This window comes from Gossypium raimondii, chromosome 12, assembly GCF_025698545.1.
Source record: "Gossypium raimondii isolate GPD5lz chromosome 12, ASM2569854v1, whole genome shotgun sequence".
NCBI lineage: Eukaryota > Viridiplantae > Streptophyta > Magnoliopsida > Malvales > Malvaceae > Gossypium > Gossypium raimondii.
In genome coordinates, this window is record NC_068576.1 from 16,371,629 (window position 1) to 16,396,446 (window position 24,818).

Sequence of the window (24,818 nt, forward strand, 5' to 3'; positions counted from 1 at the left end):
TAACTGTTCCTTTTGATAATTGATTAAATGTTAATCATGGTGTTGTGGCCTATTCGATTTTATGTTATTACTGTTAAGTGTTAACAAATCTGGAATGATGCGACGGTGGTATTTGCAATTTCCAGTAAAAGTTAAATGGTTAGTGGAACAAGGGTTGTTCCGGTATGAAACCTCAAGGATTAGAATCCTGAAAACATGATTCTGTTGATAAAATTTATCAAATCGTGAGGTTTCATTTGATCGGTGTATCTGATTCATCTTGCGGGGCTCGCCCGCATCTCGCCAAATCTGCTTCCTCCAACCGCCTCAGACCCCATCTTCTTACAGTATGTTTTATAATAAGACTTGGTGGGCCATAAAAGGTTGAGAGGATATTTTATAATTCACCTTAGCAAAACGTTGAATTATGTATGCTATTTTTGACATGTACGGTGTTTGAAATGTATAGTTATAGCCCGATGACCCATTTGATAAAAGGTTGTAAATTTTTTAAATACGGCCTGCGTGTCGTGCCTTACTACTATTCTCTTGTATTTCTCTTCTCATCTTACTCCCTCATATGAAAAACGAGTTTCTGCATATTGTAATTTGTAAGAGTTGCTGTGGGCTAGACGAGAAGGAAGATGGCCAACTAGTGTGGATCCATAGCTTGTGAAACGGCTTACACCTTTAGGTTTCCTTTTGGTTCTCCCATTGGCTTGGGTTGAACCACCTTAGTTTATCGACTATAACTATTGCATTTATTTATTGCTTTATTTATTCATGTATGAGATGCTCTAGATGTCTAAAGCATGCCAAATTTTAAATATATTAAAATTTGATAATAATCAACCCTATTAATTGATGAGATCAATTAAAAGACTAAATGGACTAAAGTAGACCATAATTGGTGAGATGCAACAACCTTAATAAAATCCCTTTATTAAAATATTAAGTCAATATAGCCTTCCAATTTTGCCATCGTTAAGGCCTAAATCAATACTGTGTAGGTTTTGCCAAAGCGAAGTACTAGTATTTATCTTGGTTAAACGCGAAGAATAAACAAGTGATATTCGTTGGTTAAAAATTGGTTGATGACTTAACTAGGTTACTCTAATAGGATTAGAACCCTAGAGGCAAATAATTTGGATAAATCATAAGATGATTAGAACAAGAGTTGTTCACCAAACATTAGGAATTACATATGATATAATTAGCATGTGTTGCTTACCTAAATAACAATAATCTTGAGAGTAAAGCTAAAGCTGACTTAAGAGGAGGTGAAATATGGATCCATAACCCACTAGAAATACTTTTGAGAAAGTCTTTCTGAGATTAATATATGAGGGTTATTAATTTTGAATAAAATAGTGGGAACATCATTTAATAAAGTTCCTTCTAATGATTGAAATAAACTTGGTAAATTTACACACACATATTTTATTGTTGCAGATATATTATGGCTGTAAACACTAATACACTATTGTTGCGATCGGTCCTTGAAAAGGACAAATTGAATGGTTTGAGCTTTCTTGTCTGGTTCCGTAACTTGAGGGTTCTCATCAGAAAAGAAAAAAAATTATCTGTCGTTGAACAACCACTTCCTAATGAACCACCCTCTAATGCCTCGATGGCTGATAAAGCTGCTTACAGGAAGCATCTCGATGACATGGTAAACGTTGGATGTCTTATGCTTGCCACTATGAATTCTGAGCTTCAGAAGCAACATGAGGACATGGTTGCTTATGATATGAACGAGTACCTGAAAGAACTTTATCAGGGGCAAGTACGGTAAGAGAGGTTCGATACCTCTAAGGCCCTATTCCAATGTAAGCTGGTTGAAGGAAGCCTAATAGGACCTCATGTCCTTAAGATTATTGGCTATATTGAAAGCCTATCTAAGCTTGGGTTTCCATTGAGCCAAGAGTTGGCCACTGATGTTATTCTGCAATCGTTGTCGGATAGCTATAGCCAGTTTGTCCTCAATTTCAATATGAATGAAATTGATAAGACTCTGCCACAGTTGCTCAGTATGTTATGAACTACTGAAGGCAACATGAAAAAGGTTGGACCCAAGCCCATACTAATGGCCCGTAACAACAAGGGCAAGGGAAAGGCCAAAGTTCAAACAAAGCCCAAGGGCAAAGGTAGGCCCAAGCCTGGAAAAGGAAAGGCTGCACTGAAACCTAAAGGTGGGGTGTCTAAGGAAGGAAACTGCTTTCATTGTGGTGTGACTGGACATTGGAAGCAAAACTGCCCTATCTATCTTGAGGAAATCAAGAAGGCCAAAACAAGCGGAACGTCTGCTTCAAGTATTTATGTTAGTGATATTAATTTATCAACTACTACTTCTTGGGTATTAGATACTGGTTGTAGTTCTCATATTTGTACTTCTGTATAGGGACTACAAAGGAGTAGGACTTTGGCTAGAGGAGATGTGGACCTGCAAGTTGGAAATAGAGCAAAAGTTGCTGCATTAGCTGTGGGAACATATACTTTATCTTTGCCTAGTGGATTTGATTTATGTTTACAGGATTGTTATTTTGTGCCCAGTTTAACTGAAAACATTATTTCAATTTCTTGTTTAGACAAAATTGGTTTTGAGATAATTATTAAGAATAATTGTTGTTCCTTTTATCTCAATAATGTTTTCTATTGTTCGACACAATTGATTAACGGCCTCTATATTTTAGATCAAATGAATCCCATTTACAACATAAATACTAAAAGATCTAAAATAAATGATTCAAATCAAACTTATCTATGGTATTTTCGTTTGGGCCACATAAGTGAGAAACATATATCCAAACTCCATAAATATGGTCTCTTGGATTCATTTGTTATTGAACAATTTGAAGTATGTGAATATTGCTTATTGGGAAAAATGACTAAATCTCCTTTTACTGGTAAAAGTGAACGAGCTAGTGATTTATTGGGCCTAATATATTCAATGTATGAGGACCAATAAATACACAGGCTAGAGGTGGATTTCACTACTTCATTACTTTCACTGATGATTTCAGTAGATATGAGTTTGTTTATCTCATGCGCCATAAGTCTGAGTGCCTTAAAGAGTTCAAGGAATTGAAAAATGAAGTACAAAATCAACTAGGCAAAACTATCAAGACAGTTCGATCTGATCGAGGTGGAAAGTATTTAAGCCTAGAGTTTGATGATTTTTGAAGAAATGTGGGATTGTCTCACAACTTACTCCTCTTGGTACTCCTCAATGGATTAGAGTTTCTGAGAGAAGACATCAAACTCTGTTAGACATGGTTCGATCCATGATGAGTCACGCTGATCTACCGACTTCCTTCTGGGGACATACACTTGAGACAGTTGCTTTCACACTAAATCGTGTTCAATCTAAATCGGTTCAAAAGACGCCATATGAGATGTGGACTAGGAAACGTCTCAGTATGTCTTTCATGAAAATTTTGGGTTGCGAAGCTTATGTTAAACTTCAGACGTCTACTACGCTTGAACCTAAATCTAAAAGGTGTGTTTTTATGGGGTATCCGAAAGAAACCAAAGGATATTATTTTTTTAATCCCACTAAGAACAAAATATTTGTTGCTTAGACTGGTGTGTTTGTAGAGAGAGAATTTTTTTAATCCCACTAAGAACAAAATATTTGCTGTTCAGACTGGTGTCTTTCTAGAAAGAGAAGTGGGAGAAATATTAAACTTGAAGAAATTCGAGAATCACAAGATTCCACTGAACTAGAGATAGAACAACAGCAAATTCCACAAGAAATTGAGGAACAAGTAACTACTATTGAAACACAACCACCGCGCAGATCTTTAAGAGAATGCCATGCACCTCAGAGATATGGATTTCTCATTACAACGCATGGTGATGTTCTTCTTATAGATCAAGATGAGCCTAGAACTTATTAAGAAGCAGTGACGAGCCTAGACTCTGAGAAATGGCTTGAGGCCATGAGATCTAAGATGGATTCCATGTATGAAAACCAAGTATGGACTTTGGTTGACCCACCCGAAGGGGTTAAACCTATAGGGTGCAAGTGGGTTTTCAAAAAGAAAATTGACATGGATGGTAATGTACAAACATACAAGGGACGATTAGTCGCTAAACGTTTTTGTCAAATTCATGGTGTTGACTATGATGAAACTTTTTTTCCTGTAGCTATGTTTAAATCCATCAGGATCTTGCTCGCCATAGCTACATTTCATGATTATGAAATCTGGCAGATGGACGTTAAAACAACTTTCCTTAATAGGAAACTTGAAGATGATGTGTACATGACACAACCTGAAGGTTTTGTCAATCCAAAGGAGGCTAGAAAGATATGTAAGCTACAAAGATCCATTTATGGATTAAAGCAAGCTTCTCGAAGTTGGAATCTTCATTTTAATGATGCAATCAATGAGTTTGGTTTTATTGTGTTTACAAGAAAGTTAGTGGGAGCACTATCACATTCTTGGTACTGTATGTGGATGACATACTTATCATGGGAAATGACATACCTACCTTGCAGTCTATTAAGACTTGGTTACGAGGTTAATTTTCTATGAAGGACTTGGGCGAATCCACTTACATCTTAAGAGTCAAGATCTATAGAGATAGATCAAGACGACTACTAGGTCTAAGCCAAAGTACATACATAGATAAAGTACTGAAAAGGTTCAGTATGAAAGAATCTAAGAGAGGATTCCTACCTATGAAACATGGTATTTCGCTCTCGAAGGAAATATGTCCTTCAACTCCACAAGAGAGAGAATGCATGAGTAAGATTCCATATACTTTTGCTATTGGATCTATCATGTATGCCATGTTATGTACCTGTCCAGATGTCTCATATGCCTTAAGTATGACGAGCAGGTACCAAGTAGATCTCAATGAAGGTCACTGGACCACAGTCAAGAATATCCTTAAGTACTTAAAAAGAACTAAGGATGTTCCTAATATATGGAGGTGAGGACGAGTTAAGTGTAAAAGGTTACACTGATGCCAGTTTCCAAACTGACAAGGGCGATTCTCGATCACAATCAGGTTTTGTGTTTTGCCTTAATGGTGGTGCTGTGAGCTGGAAGAGTTCAAAGCAAAGTATAGTAGCTGATTCTACACAGAGGCCAAGTATATTGGAACTAGTGAGGCAGCAAAGGAAGCAGTTTGGATCAAGAAGTTCATTACTGAACTAGGGGTTGTGCCTAGCATATCAGATGCTATAGAACTCCGATGTGATAACAATGGAGCCATTGCACAAGCTAAAGAACCTAGATCTCAACAGCGATCTAAACATATACTTAGGCGCTACCATCTTATTCGAGAGATTATCGATCGAGGGGATGTAAAGATATGCAGAGTACCTCCATATGATAACATTGCTGATCCCCTGACCAAGCCTCTGACATAGCAGAAGCATGATCGTCACACTAAGTCGCTTGGTATTAGATATATGAGTGGTTGGTCTTAGTGCTAGTGGGAGATTGTAAGAGTATGCCCAAAGATCAATCATGAGATGGTTGTAATAACATACTTGATTTATCATGTTTATTAATATAAGGCATTACCATTATTATTTCAGTTTCTTTTCTGTGTGTATAAGTAAACTATTTTTATAATAATATCCAGAGAATAATATGATTATTCTTAAAAGGTCCTTAGTCAAGTATTACTGTAGGCTAGGACAACAATAATGCATTAAGGTTAACATGTAGTTGATTGATGATAAAGACTTGTCATTGATATGGAGTGTCAAAATCAATGCAAGAATATGTGTGTTAGAGAACAACATATTGGACTGAGCTGCTATGAGTATGTTTCTTGGATTATTATGTACTTGTCACAACATTCCTCATAGTGATTAATATGTATATGAACCTCGGTCTTGAGATCATCATTATCCCAACATCATGAGTTGTATATTTTGATACAGTCAAACGTACACCGTAACTAGTTGTTCTATAAAGGCTGATGTTGGATATACTACAATCTATGTAGAGGAATATGGTTGATCAATATAGGATAAGTCCCTCCTACATAATGGGAGTAATATCTTAGGCCACTTGATTGAGTGAGACTAGAAATGCATGGCCATGCTCAAATAAGTTGATATGAGATGTCATACTTATTTGTATATTATAGCCTACTCAAGATATCAAGAAACATGGGATGGACTATGCAAGTGTGACTATTCCATGACTTGTGTCCATTCCAGAGATAAAAGAACTTAAGGATTAATGCATGAAAGGTTAATCACAAAAGGTTATGTCGAATCATGACTTCTTGTAACTTAGGTAGCAATGATGCATTGCTAGATGCCACTCATTGTTTGTAACATTAGAATCATTCTAGTATTACTGCGAACGTTACAAGAACCTACAGGCTCACACCCTATGGTAGAAATGAATGAAATAAAACATAGTTGGTATTGTGTTTAGTTGTCACATGAATTAAATTAATTATAGAATTAATTTAATTGGGCAATCAAATATCGAAGATATTATATGTACAAGAATGTTATACACATAATGAGAACACAATTCTATTAATATGTATGAATTTGGTTCGTATATAAATTTAAATAAATATAGTTTACCGAAATCTTTATTATAATTAATGTAGTTATAATTTTTGGTTAGAAAAATTATTTTATTTATTTATTTTAATTATGATTATTATGTTTGGATAAAAATATATATACCAATTAAAAAAAACCCTAATAAAAAATATTACGCATTTTTGCTTGTGAGGTCTAGCAGCCGTCAAGCAAAGTTGTCTCCAAAACAATTTTGGAGATTTTCTTCCATTCATTTTCAAACTTGGTGGATTACGTAGAGGTCGGAATCATAAAAGGTTGTGGCTTGGTTCGATAGTAGATCAGAGTTCTCATTGTCAAGGCGTCGCTGTCTACTGTAATTTTGAAACCATTATTTCACCCCGATTCGTTCCTCGCAAATGGATCCATGGGTTGGATCGCCAGAATTATTTTTTTATTATTAATTTTCGCTGCGCCATGGGGCTACTGGCGTTCCAGCACTAGTTGTAATGTTACTGCAGTAGATTTCATGTGATCAATTCCCAACTTTCTCAAAGTAGATAGTGGCATTAGGTTAATACTAGCTCCCAAGTTGCATAAAGCCTTCCCCATGTAATGGTTGCCAATTGAACATAGGATGGTAAAACTCATAGGATCTTTCAATTTAAGGGCCAACTTCTTTATCAAAACAACACTACAGCCTTCTGTCAGTGCAATAGTTTTATTATCAGTGAGCTTCTTCTTCTTGGACAAGAGGTCTTTCATAAATTTCCCACAACTCAGAATTTGTACCAGAGTGTCTACTAAAGGAATGTTGATCTGCAGTTGCTTCAGTGTGTCAAGGAACTGCTAATACTGCTTGTCATGTTCATTCTTCTTGAATATTTGTGGGAAAGGTAAAGGTAGAGATACATCTCTTTGCGGCGACACCTTTGATTGTAACGAAAAACTCTTCAGATTCAACCTTCTCACCAGTAACCACTCCATCCGTATCTCCAAGTGCTACAGTAGAGTCTATAAACGGTTCGCCAGTTTGTTTACCACTCCTAAGAGTGATAGCCTTACAATGTTCTTTCCCCCTTGGATTGGGCTTTTCCATGTCACTATGTAATGAACCTAGTGGTCAAGTATTCAAATTTGAAGCAAGTTGTCCTAATTGTGCCTGTAATGCCCAAATGGAAGATGAATTCCCTTGTACGATAACTTCTGTTGTAATATGACACTATCGCACTATTAAGAACAAGTGGACTAAATTCCTCTAATCCTCACTCAATTTCCGTTGTAATGCTTGTTGGCTCGAACTATCACTGCACTTTCCAGTGGCAGTAACTGTAATAACACTTCCGTGTTAAGAAACATTCAAACCCCAAGATTAAACAATAAAAGAAAGATTTAATAAGATAAAATTTAACCAATAATTCTTGTTTAATTCCATACAAACAGAAAACAAAGAGTAATCAGAAGCATTTAAAAAGACATAAGAAAGAATCGAGTGGAGAATACAATTCCTAGACAACTCATCTGAATTGCTCTATTCCCTTTTGTCTCGCACTTAGGTCTCCTCGTTAGAAGCTAATCTGCAATAATTTTCATGTTGGCTCACCCGTGAGAGGCTTAAGCTGTCATAGCTACAAGCTTCAAGGTAGGATGAAGAAGATGATGGTCAAGAAAAAAACTCTCCTCCCTCCATTTTCATTTCTTCTCACGTCAACCTTTTATGTCCTCCTCTACCAGTTCCTTAGAATTATTTCGTCCTTATGCGTCTGAGTTGGTTATACCAGATCGATGACTCACACATTTTAGTTCTTATCCGGACAAGCTGTCAAAAGGTGACAATTCTGGATGAAATCTGGAATTAACTCATACAGTGACATTAATGCAAAAAGATAGAAAAATTAAGGATAAAATAGGCTAGGATTCACTGAGTTATAAAATGTAATTTACTAAACTAAAAATGCTAAAATATATGCTAAGGAGAACTAAATGGGAACGATTTAACCAATAAGTAAGGAGGAAAACCTATGTTCTTTCTAGTGCTATTAATTACAGAAGACTCGTGAAGGGATTTTCAATGATTGCTACACTGTTGACGAGATTGTTGTAGAAAAGATGTTAAATTTGAGTGATCCAAGAAATGTCATTCAAGCTTTAATCAATTGAAAGTATTATTAACAAAGGCACCTGTGCTAGTTTAGCTAGAGTCCGGTAAAGAATTTTTGATTTATAGTGATTCTTCGTTGAATGGTTTGGGTTGTGTTTTAATCCTACAGGGCAAAGTGATAGTTTATGCTTCTAGACAATTGAAACTGCATGAAAAGAATTATCCGACTCATGATTTAGAGCTTGTAGCTATTGTATTTTCTTTAAAGATTTGGCGACACCATTTCTACGAAAAATGTCTTATTTTTACGGACCACAAGAGTCTGAAGTATTTGATGTCACAGAAAGATTTGAATTTGAGACAACGCAGATGGCTAGAGTTATTGAAAGATTATGACTTGATTATTGACTATCATCTGGGAAAGCCTAATGTTGTTACTGATACTTTGAGTAGAAAATCTCTATTTTCTTTATGAGCATTGAATACGTGGTTAACATTGATTGATGATGGTTTGATTTTAGCTAAATTATAAGCTAGACCGATGTTTCTGTAATAGATTTGCAAAGCTAAGAAAAGTGATGATGTTTTGATAGCTAAACAAAAATAGATTGGAATGACTCCTGATTTAGATTTTCATGTTGGTTTTGATGATAGTTTGTACTTCAAAGGTAGAATTTGTGTTCCAAGAACTTTGATCTTGTTTAGAAGATTTTACTAGAAGCTTAGAGTAGTAGCTTGTCTAATCATCTTGGTAGCAACAAAATGTACGGTGATTTGAAACAGATGTACTGGTGGTCAGGTATGAAACGAGAGATTTCTGAGTTCGTTTCGAGATGTTTAATTTGTCAGTAAATTAAAGCCGGGCATTAGGTGCCTTCTTATTTGTTACAACCAGTGATGATTCTAGAGCGGAAATGAGAACGTATCACGATAGTTTTTGTACTGGGATTACCTTTATCACCGAGAAAGAAAGATATTGTGTAGGTCATTACTAATCATTTGAAAAAATATGTGCATTTCATTCCAGTACATACGGACTTTTCACTCGAGAGATTGGCAGAGTTGTATGTGGCTAAGATCGTTAGATTGCACAGTGTGTCAGTTTCCATTATTGCCAATAGAGATCTATGGTTTATGTCTCGCTTTTGGAAGAAATTACATGAGGCTTTAGGTACTCGACTGCATTTTAGTACCGCATTTCATCCTCAAACCGATGGTCAATTTGAGCAAGTGATTCAAATACTCGAGGATATGCTTCGATGTTGTGTTTTGGAGTTCAAAGGTAACTGGGAGAGATTTCTATCGTTGGTTGAATTTGCATACAACAATAGTTATCAATCAAGCATTAAAATGGCATCGTACAAAGAATTATATGGTTGAAAGTGTTGAATTTCGATATACTAGAGTAAACTCAGTGAGAAAAAGCTTTTCGAGGTTGATTTGATACGAGTAACTGAGGAAAAGGTTAAAGTGATACGAGACAGTTTGAAAGCAGCTTCGGATCGTCAGAAATCCTATGCGTATTTGAAAAGGAAAGGCATTAAATTCCAAGTCGGCGAAAAATTATTTTTGAAAATATCACCCTAGAAAAAAGCTCTTCATTTTGGTCAGAAAGGAAAGCTTAGTCCAAGGTTTATCGGGTCGGTAGCTTACAGATTAGCCTTGTTATTGGAGTTAGAAAAGATTCAAAATGTGTTCCTTGTGTCTATGTTACGACAGTACCAATCAAATCCTTTACATGTGATTTCACCTGTTGATGTTTGGATTCAGCCAGATATGACGTACATTGAAGAACCGATCAGAATTCTACCTCAAGAGGTTAAAGGATTGAGAAATAAAAGCATAGTTTTAGTGAAAGTTCTTTTGCAACGTCATAGGTTAGAAGAGGCTACCTAGGAACCGGAAGAAGATATGAAAGTGCAATAGCCGAACCTCTTTTCTGCTAAGATTTTCAGAGACGAAAATTCCTTTAGGAGGAGAGTTGTAACAGCCCATTTTCAGTGAAATCGGAACAGTGGTTTTGGGACTATAAATTTGATGAGTAAATTATTATTTTATTATTATTTTAATTTCTATGTTATGTAAGCTAACATGTTTGTGTTGATGCTTAGGCTTTGGCCAAGCTATTGGTTGGATCATGACATGCTAAATTTTAATGTTATGTAATGAAATGGTAAATTAGGTTTTACATTATACAAACTTACTAATCATTCATGCTTACTTTGTGCTATTTTCTATGTTTTATAGTGAACCAGACACTCATTCAGGTTGGAAGCTTGTCAGAGACCTATCACATTATCCATCGGCTTTATCGATAGATTTTGATGATTTTGAGTCATGGTTATAATGGCATGTATAGGTGTTTTATGGTTGATGAAATAGCAATTATGTTTGGCTTATAAATATGGTATTTTGGGTGATGGAATAGATGTTATGTTAACATGTATGTATAGTCTTTTAGTGATTGCTATTTTGGCATTTTGGTGCTTAAATGATGTAGTTGGAATGATGAATAAAAATGCATGCTATGGAATGTTGTTTTGATATGCTTGAATGTTTTCATTGAGGTACGGTTTGATATGGGAATACATAGTGAATAATGAGTAGATAAATGGATAATTTGGTATATTCGAATGTGGTTAGCATATGGCCAAGTTTGCTAAGGTTTAGTGATGATAGTTGTTGAATGGTCAAATTGGTATATTTGAGTATGATTGGTATGTGAACATTGTGGTAAAAGTTGTTATAGAATTAGTTCCAATGATTGGTCGATTTATGGCTAAACTTGGCAAATGTGTAATCAAGTTTGATTGTTGTGATTGAGGTGCCTTTTAGGCATATTGGTTGTATGGTTAAATACTATGATGTCTAGCTTGAATATGCATGAATTATGTACAATTTGGATGCATGAAAATAGGTGCATTTGGCTTGTGTAAATGACCAAGTTTTGGGTGAGTAAAAGGGACTGAAAATGACCTATTTTTGTCTACACGGCCTAAGACACGGGCGTGTCTCTCAGCCGTGTGTCCCCTGTAGGTTTCAAAGGGTTGCAAATCAGGTAGTTACACGGCCTAGCACACGGGCATGTAAGGCCATTTTGAGAGGTACATGGCCTGGCACATGAGCGTGTGAGGCCATTTCGAGAGGTACACGGCTTGGCACACGGGCGTATGGCTTGGCCGTGTGACCCAAGTCAAATAGTTACACTGGTTGGGACACGGTCGTGTGTCCCTATTTCAAATGCCCACATGACTTGAGACATGGGCGTGTACTCACACGGCCTAGCCACACGGTCGTGTGTCCCCTACAGTATGAAAATTTTCAACGTTTTCCTAAAAATTCTATATGTTTCTGATTTAGTCCTGATTCATTTCTAATGTGCTGTTAGGGCCTCGAGGGCTCGTATAAGGGACAATTTGTGTGAGAATGATTGATTTTTCCATGAATGATGTTATGATTTAAATGCTTTGAATATTTGATAGTTTTGAGTTGGAAACTTTCGGTAATGCTTCGTAACCTTATTCTGGCAACAAATACGGGTTAGGGGTATTACATTACTGGTTCCACAAATGTCAAAAAATGAAGTCAAAAATGTTTTCTCTAGTTTAATGGGTCAGTGGTTCACGGAATTCAAGTCAACCAATCCTGTGGCTCAGTAATCTCCACCCTCTGTTGTACCTCATGTGGTACTTCTACCTACTCAGACAATCAAAACGAGTCGCAAATCCCTATTGATAAAGTTAGAAACTGTGGAGCCGAGGAATTTAGGGGCAGAACCGACGATGATCTTGCTAAAGCTAAGTGCTGACATGAAAACATCTAGCGAGTTTTTCATGAAATGGCCTACTCTCGTAATGATTATTTGATATGTGTTGTATTGTTAATGAAAGATGAAGCTTATAGTTGGTGGTCAACATTAATAGCTATAGTACCAAGGGAAATTTTTAATTGAGATTTCTTCAAAACAAAGTTTAAGAAGAAGTATGTTAGTAAATGTTATCTAGATGAAAAAAATAAATAATTTCTTAAAATAAAGCAGAGAAATAAATCAGTAGCTGAGTAAGAAAGAACGTTTGTATATCTCAGCAAGTATGCTTGTGAAATTGTACCGAATGAGGGAGAAATGTGCATTCAATTTGAAGATGGATTAAATGATGCAATTAAAATGATGATTGGAGGGACAGAAGTACGACAATTCATAATATTATCTGATCAGACTCAAAAGATGGAGGAAGTTTATAATAACAAGAAACAGAGAGAAAGGATGGCTCGATAATATGATAAAATAAGCTTTTCTAAGTCATTCTCTATATCGTCGAAAAAGAAGACAACGGAAGATTTTAGTCGTGGAGTTCACCATCTAGGTTTTCGGGTAAAAATAAATCAGTGCAACATGATTCAAAGTCTCAGATTAAACCTGCTGACAGCGTGGCTGGTGTTCAGAATGTTCTAAGATCTGTGTGTGAGCATTGTAGAAAACCACATGCTGGTGAGTGCAGAACCAAAACAGGTGTGTGATATAGATTTGGTTCGAAAGATCATTTTATACGGAATTGCCTGAGATTGGTTGGAGATAATGAAGAAAAGAATGAAAAAGAGTTCCTACTTGAGCATATGCTATCTGAGCTAGATCAGAAGAGTAGACATCCTGGTAAGTGTAATAATAATTGTAGTAGCACTAAAGATACAACTGTCAGATCAGAAGTTAGAGTTCCTACTTGAGCAAACGCTATCTAAGCCAGAGAGGAAGCTACTGCACCTGATGTTATTGCTGGTACATTCTATCTCTTTGATGTTACTATGGATGTATTGATTGACCCCGGGTCAACTCATTCATATATTTGCACGTCATTAGTAACATATAAGAATTTACCTGTTAAGTTAATGGAGTTTAATGTTAGAGTTACTAACCCACTGGGTCATAGTGTGTTAGTTAATTCAATATGTCGTAATTGTCCACTGAGAATTCAGGGCTGTCATTTTCTTGCTAATTTGATGTTGTTACCATTTCATGAATTCGATATCCTTTTGGGAATGGATTGGTTCAAGCTACATAATGTTGTGGTAAATTGTAAACAGAAATAGATTGATCTTAGATGTCAGATGAGTGAAATGGTTACAGTCGAGTCTGATAGATCAAACAATGTTATTGGAGTTATTTAAGCTATTATGGCACAAAAATTAATTCACAAAGGTTGTGAGGCGTTTTTAGCCTATATTCTTGATACTCGTGATTTAGAGTCAAAACTTGATCAAGTACCGATTGTAAATGAGATTATAGAAGTGTTTCCTAAAGAATAATTAGGATTGCCACCAGAACGTAAAGTTGAATTTGTTATTGATCTGATACCTGGAACAACGCCGATATCGATCTCGCCATATCGAATGGCACCAGTTGAGCTAAAAGAACTTAAAGCACAGTTGCATGAATTGGTAGACAGAGGTTTTATTTGACCAAGTGTGTCTCCTTGGGGTGCACCTATGTTATTTGTGAAAAAGAAAGATGGGTCATTGAGGTTATGTATTGATTATAGGCAGTTGAATAAAGTTACAATAAAGAATACATATCATTTGCATTATATTGACGATTTGTTTGATCAGTTGAAAGGTGCAGCAATATTCTTGAAAATAGATCTCAGATCAGGTTATTATCAGTTGCGAGTTAAAGATCTAGATGTGCCAAAAAATATTTTCAAAACTCACTATGGGCATTATGAATTTCTGGTGATGTTGTTTAGATTAACTAACGCTCTTGCTGCTTTTATGGATTTAATGAATTGAGTTTTTCAACCACATTTGGAAAGATTTATGGTTGTATTTAGATAATATTTTGATATAGTCTAAAACAAAATTTGAGCATGCTCAGCATTTAAATATTTTTTTACAAATTTTGCACGAGAAATAGTTGTATGCAAAGTTCAGTAAATGTGAGTTTTAGCTCAAGGTGGTTGGATTTCTAGGTCACGTAATTTCTGTGGATGGAATCCGTGTTGATCCGAGTAAAATTTCTGCTATTTTCAACTGGAAAGCTCTGAAGGTTGTTTCAGATGTACATATTTTTCTCAGCTTAGCTGGTTATTATAGTCGTTTTGTTAAGAATTTTTTGATAATTGCTTTACCGATTACCAAGCTGTTACAAAAAAATGTTTAGTTTATTTGGTCAGATAAAAGTCAGCAGAGTTTCGATCAGTTGAAAAATATGTTGACAGAAGCTCCTGTACTGACTTAGCCTGAATTCGCGAAAGAATATGTTGTTTACAGTGATGCGGTGCTCAGTGGGTTGGGTTGCATATTGATGAAAGCCGAGAAAGTAATAACATATGCTTCTTGCCAATTAAAGCCAAATGAGAGAAACTACCCGACTCACGATCTTGAATTGGCTGCGATTATTTTTGCTTGGGATTGTGATGGTTCACGTTTAGTCGAACTAAAAATTAAACCAATGTTTCTTCAGCAAATTTGAGAATTGCAAAATGATGACTCAAAATTATTAGCTAAACGAGAACAGATTCAGAGTGATTAGACTACAGAGTTCAATGTTGATGTTGAAAGTTTAATGTACATTCACAATAGACTATGCGTTCCAAACAATTTGGAGTTGAAGTGAGACATTTTGTTTGAAGCTCATAGTAGTACGTACTTTTTTCATCCGAGTAGAATGAAAATATTTTGTGATGTAAAACAGATGTATTGGTAGCCGGCTATGAAACGCAAAGTTTCTGAGTTCGTAGCTAAATGTTTAGTTTGCTAGCATGTGAAATCTAAACATCAGGTACCGTCTGGATTATTAAAACCTATGATGATCCTAAAATGGAAATGGGAGTGAGTCATAATGGATTTTTTATCTGGTTTGCCTGTATCACCGTGAAAGAAAAATCCAATTTGGGTTATTGTTGATAGATTGAAAAAGTCGGCTCATTTTTTTTGGTCAAAATGGATTAATCGCTTGAAAAATTAGTTGAGTTGTATGTGCCAGAGATCATCAGATTGCACGGAGTTTTGGGTACGAAACCAAATTTTAGTACAACATTTAATCCCCAGACTGATGGATAGTTAGTGTGAGTAATACAGATTTTTGAAGACATGTTACGATGTTGTATCCTTAAATTTGAAGGTACCTTGGAGAAATTTCTATCGTTAACTAAATTTTCTTATAATAACAATTATCAATCTAGTATTAAAATTGTACCATTTGAAGCTTTATACGGAAGAAAATGTAGAACACCGTTGTACTGCTTCGAGTTGAGCGAATCTAAATTAGTTGGAACCGATTTGATCCGTGAAAATAAAGACAAGGTCTGTATTATTCGTGATTGTTTAAAAGTTGCATCTGATCGCCAGAATTCTCGCACGCAGATTTGAATAGAATGATATAGAATTTTCCATTGGCAATCAAGTGTTTTTGAAGGTTTCATCGTGGAAGAAAATGCTTTGGTTTGGTAGAAAAAGGGAAATTGAGTCCGAGGTTTATCGGATTGTACGAGATTATCACTTGTAAAATCATTAAATGTTTTAGATTGTTCCACGGATGAGTTTGAGGTGTATATGAAAGTTTATGATAGATTATTAAGCTTGGCTGTTAAATAGGACTATTTTGTAAAGTAATTTTCGTTGATTTTAATGTTAAATAAATAAATTGTTTAGATGGTAGAATTCCATGGTATTGTTGTGAACTAATGATGAATTGAGCGATATTTAAAAGCCTTAGATATTCGAATAGCATGGGTTGTGTTCAGATAAGGTTAATTTTGTAATTTTCAGGTTTAATGATTAAATTGAATAAAGTGTAATTATTTGGGGCAAAAGTGAAAAATTGTAAATAGGAAGTTATATGTATTAAATTGAATAATATATGAAATTTAGGCTAATAATTGAAATAAATTATATTATAAATCAAGATCAAGTTGATAATCGTGAAAAGGGAAAGGTTACGAAATAGTCCCTGAATTTTTGTTGATCCTGTAATTTAGCCCTGGTAAGTTCGTACGATTTAATTTTGTATAAATTTAAATGTTACATTATTTGTGAATTGAATTGTTAAATACCCTGAAATTATTGATTATAATAACGAATATGAGTTGAGGAAGTAATGAAATGAATCATTGTTGTTCGATATATGAATTATGAGCCGATGAACGTAAGATAGGATACAATTGGCATGCCAATAGGTTATATGATGTGCTGTATGAGATTGATTGGTGTTGACATGATAGTTTTTTTATTTATTATTATTTACTGAATATACCAAAGTTCAGCATTTTTTGCTGACTACCATGTATATTACAGTGGTTCAGGTGTGTCTCCGGGGGCAGATGTAAAGCCTTTGGGCTTGGCACTCAGCTCCAAGGTGTGTTCCGAAGGGATGGTTAGCCTACGGGCTTGGCACTTACTCTACTAATCTTTCCTATCATTTTATTTTTACAAAATCACCATAACGTATCTAGTTATCCTTCAATATGCATGGCCAAACGTCTATGATCATGCAATTCAGGACCAAAGAAAATGGTCAACACAAATATCGTTTTTAGCTTGGATTTTGTATAGAGGTTCATCATGAAGGTTTTTCTTGCTCAAAATAGGTACTAAAGATGAATAAATAGGGTTAGCTTTTTGGATTTAGGTGTATACCAAACAATGTCTTAGGTTATCCCTAGGTATCTCAATATTCATAAATTTAGTCAACCAAAGAATCACAAATTCAATAATTTATCATTCATACTAGCATGCTAATTTCCTTGTATTCTCTAGATCACAAATTTAACAAATTCAACAATTTCTTAATGCCTATTTATAGTGTAATATAAATAACTTAATAGTCTAATAATAAAATATTTAAAATCACCTATCATCATGCCAAATTTATCGTAAATGCAATCAACCTATGTACATGCTCCTAACCAATCACTTGTATTTCTAAAAGATTAAGCACACAATTGACAAGAAAAATAAAAAAAAGCATAAAAATTTAAAATAAAAATTATATGTTACTACCCCCTACACTTTAGATAACACATTGTCCTTAATGTGTAACCCTAAAAAAATAAGGAAAAAAAGTTACTCGGTTGATCGTTTTAGACATCTTGTGTACTGATTAAATCGACCAAGTCTAGACTTAAGATGTAGGAGTTGTAGATTAAGCAATAGTACACTAATTTAACATTAATTAGGTGTGGGTTCTGAACATTGTGTGTGATTGTATAATGATCTATAACTGTATTTGATTGCTGAAATTTTGTGCATGGCCGAATGGTAAGTGAAATTGGTAGATTGAATGATTGAGATAAGTAAATTAATCAAGCGATGTATTTATTAAATATGTTTCATGAATTGAATTTTTGCATGACTTGAAATATGGCGATTGTGATATTGAGTATTGTTGCTTTGTAAGCATGCCATTATTTGAAATTGAATTGACTAAAGCATGAAAGTATGCCATTTTTTTATATATGGAAAGTATAATATGTATGAATTGTTTCATTGAAAAGCATGTCATATTGCATTGCATGGAGTTCGTTTTTGTGGATGACGGGTGAGTTTCAGGGTGTATTGGCGGTAAACCTGCAATAACTGGTTAATCAGTATACTGCATCCGTGTATTAAGGAGATTGGAAGCTTGTCTGCAATTGATATTGGCGATTTATTCGCAACCTTAATTGGTATTTTTAACTACAAGATTGATATTGATGGTTCAACCATATTGAGCTTCGGCTCCAATTGTTTGGTACTCAGACGACGAGTTCTGGGGAGACTTGTGGTGTGTAGCAGGCGGTATGGGTAGGACAGGTATTGTTGCAAAAGTGTGCCATGACTTGATGTTTTAGCAAAGATGACGAGTTATGTAAACATTGACAAAGATGATAATTTTCAAAGAATGGTTTTATTTGGCCATTTTGATGGTGCATGTAGTAAATGTAACCTTCAAGATCTGGTCATAACATCTAGGTTAGGTATGGGGTGTTACACATTATTTGGTAAAAAAATAATCTGAAGTAGTGTTTGGAAAGCCTGTAACGACCTGACTTTCGGTGGTATCAAAAAATAAGGTGTAATATCCCATTTTTCAGTGGTAATGGAATAATGGTTTTGAGACCACAAATCCGATATGTGAAGTTGAATTTTATAATTTCATTAATTTTATAGGGTGCATTGGATTCGTGTTAAATTTTTGTGCTGAAATTTTAACGTTTAGTTAGTTAATTAAGTAAAAAGGACAATTAAATTTTTATTTGGCATGTTTATTATTAGGGATAAAATTGTACTTAATTAATAAAATGATAAAGAATAATAAAAATAAAAATTGTATCATCTTCTCTAGGTTTTACCACCGAAAGTTGAAAGGGAGAAACACCATTGAAATGCTTAGGGAGGTTTGGCTATAGTTCCTCTTGCATATCAAGACTTGAACCAAAGAGAGAATAACCGATGAAAAGGGAAAATAACGGGTCTCTGCGTGTTGACCGGAATTAAATCATAGATAAGTTCATAGTATTTCAATACGTAAACGAAATTCTAGTTGCAATCTTATATTATTGTTCCTTAGTTTATATGATTATAGATAATTATTGTATAAATGCACATACGTGCCCCTGTTTGTACTTCGGTACCGTTGAATGCCCATATGTTCCTTTGTACTTCCGTACCCCTAAATGCACATATGTGGCCCTGTTTGTACATCAGTGCCCTTGAATGCACATATGTGCCCCTGTTCGTACTTCGATACCCCTGAATGCACATACATGTCCCTATTTGTACTTCAGTACCCCTGAATGCACATACGTGCCCCTGTTTGTACTTTAATACTCCTAAAGGCAACATACTTGCTGTTGATTTTATTCTGGTATCTCTGAGAACATTATATCGTTACATGATCTCCTCATTTGTCTTCTTCAAATTTCAATACTCAAATAATATGTGAACCATTTCTAATTATATTTAGATTAAACGTTATATTATGTCCTTACTAAGTTATGTAAGCTTATGAATTTTCGTGGATTGTTTTATAGATAATTGTTGCTAACTTTCTGGAAGGATCAACCAACTGGCTCACACTATCCATCTAAGTTAGTAATTTTTGTATCTTTTTTGTAGTGGCATGTATATAAAGATAAAGATGTGGATTTGAAATGTTGATAGATGTAGTTCATGAATGAGATGTGTGTTTTGTTTAAAGGTATGTTTTGTATTCATAAAAAAAGTATAAATATATAATGTATAGATGAACACCTTCATGTGTAGTTGTTCAATGAAGTGGTCATAATCATAGTGTAATGTTTATTTGCTTATTGTCTTAAAGGATGTCTTTTGATCATTTTTGTGGCTAAATGTTTAGTATATATGTGGTGCCTTTGAATGACATATTGGTTAGATGAAATAGGTTGATTGATTTGGTATGTTTAGATGTGTTGGAATAGTGCCTAGGTCTTTTGAATGTATGCATAATTAGGGCGGTGGAATAGGTATGGTTCAGTCTTAAAATGAAAAAATTATTGGGTCAAATTTGGTACACACGGCCTAGGACATGGGATGTCACACAGTTGTGTGACACATACGGCTTAGCGACACGGTCATGTGTCATTTGTAAATTCCTAGTGTTTTAAGTTAGTGAGTTACACAGCCTAGCACACGGCCATGTGACCCTACTTAGTGAGTTATATGGGTAAGGACACGGGCTTGGACACGATCGTGTGTCCCTTATTTGATTGTTACATGGCCTAGGCTATGTTACAAGGCCGTGTGACCCCTATTTTCGCATTTTTGCATCATTTTCTTAAAACCTCTGTTTTGTTTCAAATTAGTCTCAAATTGTTTCTAAACTATTTTTAGGGCCTCAAAGGTCTGATTTAAAACCCTCTGATTTAAAACCCAGTTGTATATTTTTTATAGGTTTTTAATAAGTTTTCGTTAATTACTATTTAATGACATTAAAGATATATATTTTTTATATAAATTGTTTGGATTTGCTTAGTAATACTCTATAACCCTAACCCGATAGTGGAGATAGGTTAGGGGTGTTACATTTAGTGGTATCAAAGCTTCGATTTAGTCGATTTTAGGACTAACATAGCGGTGTCGGGTTTAGTATATACATGCCACATATACCCTGTGATAGTGTGATGTTGTTGATCCGCTCTAATATTGTATTTTCTTATTTATTCAAGATGTCGACTGAGTTGAACCAGGCTGTAGTTAACAAAGTTGAAAGTAATGTTGAAGCTTTAAATCCTGAAGCAATAGTGCATCGATTCCATAGTCTTTTGGTGATGAAATGAGAAATGTGTTTCTCGGGATGATAAACCAATGGTTCAATGAATTTAAGCAAACAAATCCTGCAACTCTGCAAGCTCCACCCTCTACTGTGCATTCTTCGGCACCCCTAGGTCCTCAAAATCCTATACCTGTGATAGTTACTTGTGTATCAATAGATAAAATCTGAAAACGTGGAGCGAAAGAATTTAGAGGCAAGGTTGATGATGATCCTGTAAGAATATGCCTAAAGATCAATCATGAGATGGTTGTAATAACATACTTGATTTATTATTTTTATTAATATATGGTGTTGCCATTATTATTTCAGTTTCTTTTCTGTGTGTATAAATAAATTGTTCTATAATAATGTCCTGAGAATAATATGATTATTCTTAAAAGGTCCTTAGTCAAGTAGTATTGTTGGCCAGGACAACAATAATGCATTAAGACTAACATGTAGTTGATTGATGATAAAGAGTTTTCATTGATATGGAGTGTCAAAATCAATGCAGGAATATATGTGTTAGAGAACAACATATTGGACTGACCCGTTATGAGTATGTTTCTTGGATTATTATGTAATTGTCACAACATTACTCATAGTGATTAATATGTATATGATCCTCAGACTTGAGATCATCATTATCCCAACATCGTGAGTTGTATATTTTGATACAGTCAAACGTACACTGTAACTGGTTATTCTATAAAGGCTGATGTTGGATATACCACAATCTATGTAGAGGGATATGGTTGATCGATATAAGATAAGTCCCTCCTACATAATGGGAGTAATATCTTAGGCCGCTTGATTGAGTGAGACTAGAAATGCATGGCCATGATGAAATAAGCTGATATGAGATTTCATACTTATTTGTATATCATAGTCTACTTAAGATATCAAGGAACATAGGATGGACTATGCAAGTGTGACTATTCCATGACTTGTGTCCAACCCAGAGATAAAGGACTTAAGGATTAATGCATGAAAGGTTAATCGCAAAAAGGTTATGCCAAATCATGATTTCTTATAACTTAGGTAGCAATGATGCATTGCTAGATGCCACTCATTGTTTGCAACATTAGAATCATTCTAGTATTACTGCTAACGTTACAAGAACCTACAGGGTCACACCCTATGGTTGAAATGAATGGAATAAAACATAGTTGGTATTGTGTTTGGTTGTCACATGAATGAATTTAATTGAGTAATAAAATATCGAACATATTATATGTACAAGGTTGTTGTACACAAAATGAGAACATGGTTCTATGAATATATGAATTTGGTTCGTATATAAATTCAAATAAATATAGTTTACCGAAATCATTATTATAATTAATGTAATTATAATATTCATTTAAAACATTGTTATATTTATTTAATTTCAATTATGATTATTATGTTTGAATAAATATTTAATAAATTATGATTCATTATATATATACCAATTATAAGAGGGAAAAGTGTGTTTTTTTTTTAAAAAGAACCCTAAAAAATTAAAAATCTCATTTTTCTTTACTTAAAAAGTCCAACAGTCGTCAAGCAAAGTGGTTGTCCAAAAATAGTTTTGGGGATTTCTTCTGTTCATTGTCAACTGGGTGGATTATGTAGAGGCCGGAGTCAGGAAAGGTTGCGGCTTGGTTCGATAGTAGATCAGAATACTCGTTGCTGAAGCGTCACTGTCTATCCAGTTTAAAGATTCGGTAATTTCGAAACATTTATTTCACCCCGATTCGTTCCTCGCACATGGATCCATGGTTTGGATCACCGGATGTATTAAGTTTTGCTGCGCCATGGGTGTTCCGGCATTCCAATAGATCCTACAAAAGCCAAGTATTGTTTATTGAATATGAAAAGAGTTTTCATAGAATTGACTTACACTCCTGAAGACTATTTGAGATGTGTTGTGTCGTTGTTAAAAGATAAAGCGTACTTATGGTGGGACACTTTGAGAATGATGACATCAAATGATTGCATTAATTGGGATTTCTTTTAGATTGAATTCAAGAAGAAGTATGTTAGTCGATTTTTTATTGACAAGGAAAAGAAAGAATTTCTTGAATTAAAATAGGGGAGTCGGTTTGTAGCGAGTATGAATGGGAATTTGTACAGTTAAGCAAGTATGCCCTTAATATAGTGTCAAATGAAGAAGAAATGTGTATTAAATTTGATGACGGGTTGAATGATGATAATCGTATGTCTATGGCAGCATTAAAGTTACTAGAATTTGTAAAACATTCTGAACAAGCCCAAAAAATTGAAGAAATATTCAAAAGTAAACGACAATCATATTTGAAATTTTAAGATTTGAACAAAAGAGGGTCGTTTAAGTGTGCTTAAACAACTTCATCGAAGAAATTTAGAAATGAGATAGGTCAATCGGCTGCCCCTTCAGAGTTCACTAGCAAAGATAAACTGAGGTAACACAATTTTAAGTCTGTTAATTCTCTAGTGGATAGTGTCAGAAGTGTAAGAAATGTTGAGAGAACCATTCCTGTTTGTGATGATTGTAACATAAGGCATTTTGGAGAGTGTCGATCAAAGTTGGGAGCTTGTTTCTGTTGCGGATCTACTGATCATTTCCTTCATGATTGTCCAAAAAGGCAAAATGATTTTGGAAATCAAATAAACAAGCCTGAAGCAACCTCACAAAGAGGTAGAGGATTTGGAAATGGTAGGAATACTACTTTTGGTCGAGGGAAGAATAGTGATATGAATGAACGATCTGAAGCAAGAACACCGGCCAGAGCCTATGCAATTAGAGCTCGTGAGGAAGCTACTGCCCCAGATGTTATTACTGGTACTTTTTCTTTCTTTGTTATTAATGTATATGCATTGATTGATCCTGGACCAACTCACTCGTATATATACACTACATTAGTAGACAAAAAGAATTTGCCTATTGAGTCCACTGAATATACTATCAAAGAAATGAATCTACTGGGTCAGTATGTTTTAGTTAATCAGATCTGTAAATCATGTCCACTGAAAGTTAGTGGTTACGATTTTCTCGCTAGTTGGATGTTGTTACCTTTTGATGATTTTGATCTGATTTTGGGAATGGATTGGTTGTCTGAGCATGATGCAATAGTGAGTTGCCAAAGGAAACAAGTTAGTTTGAAATGTCCAAATGGTGAATTTATTTGTGTTAGGACAGATGGGGTTAATTGTACTATAAATTTAGTTTCAGCACTGTTAACTAAAAAATTGATTAAAAAGGGATGTGAAGCTTATTTATCATATTGATTAAAAAGGGATGTGAAGCTTATTTATCATACATTCTTGATTCGAAATTGGTTGAATAAAAAATTGAGCAAGTGTCGGTAGTCAAAGAATATGCTGATGTTTTTCCTAAAGAACTGCCTGGGTTGCCACTGACTTGAGAAGTAGAATTTGTGATCGAACTTGTGCCTGGAACAACTTCACTTTTGATAACACCATACAAGATGGCCCCTACAATATTGAAAGAGTTAAAAATACAGTTGCAAGAGTTGTTAGATCACAGATTTATTCAACTGAGTGTGTCACCTTAGGGTGCTCCAGTTTTGCTCGTGAAGAAGAAAGATGGGTCAATGAGACTATGTATAGATTATTGACAGCTGAATAGAGCCACCATTAAGAATAAATACATGTTACCTCGTATTGATGATTTGTTCGATCAGTTAAAGGGAGCTACAGTGTTTTTGAAGATTGACTTGAGATCCGGATATTACCAACTGCAAGTTAAAGAGTAAGATGTACCCAAAACTGTATTCAGAACAAGATATGGTCACTACAAATTTCTAGTGATGCCATTCAGTTTGACTAATGCTCTTACGGCATTCATGGACTTGATGAATCAAGTATTTTAGCCATATTTAGATCAGTTTGTTGCGATATCCATTGATGATATCCTGATATATTCACTGAATGAGTCAGATCATGCCGAACATTTAAAACTTGTGATGCAAACTTTGCATGAAAAATAAATTTATGCGAAATTC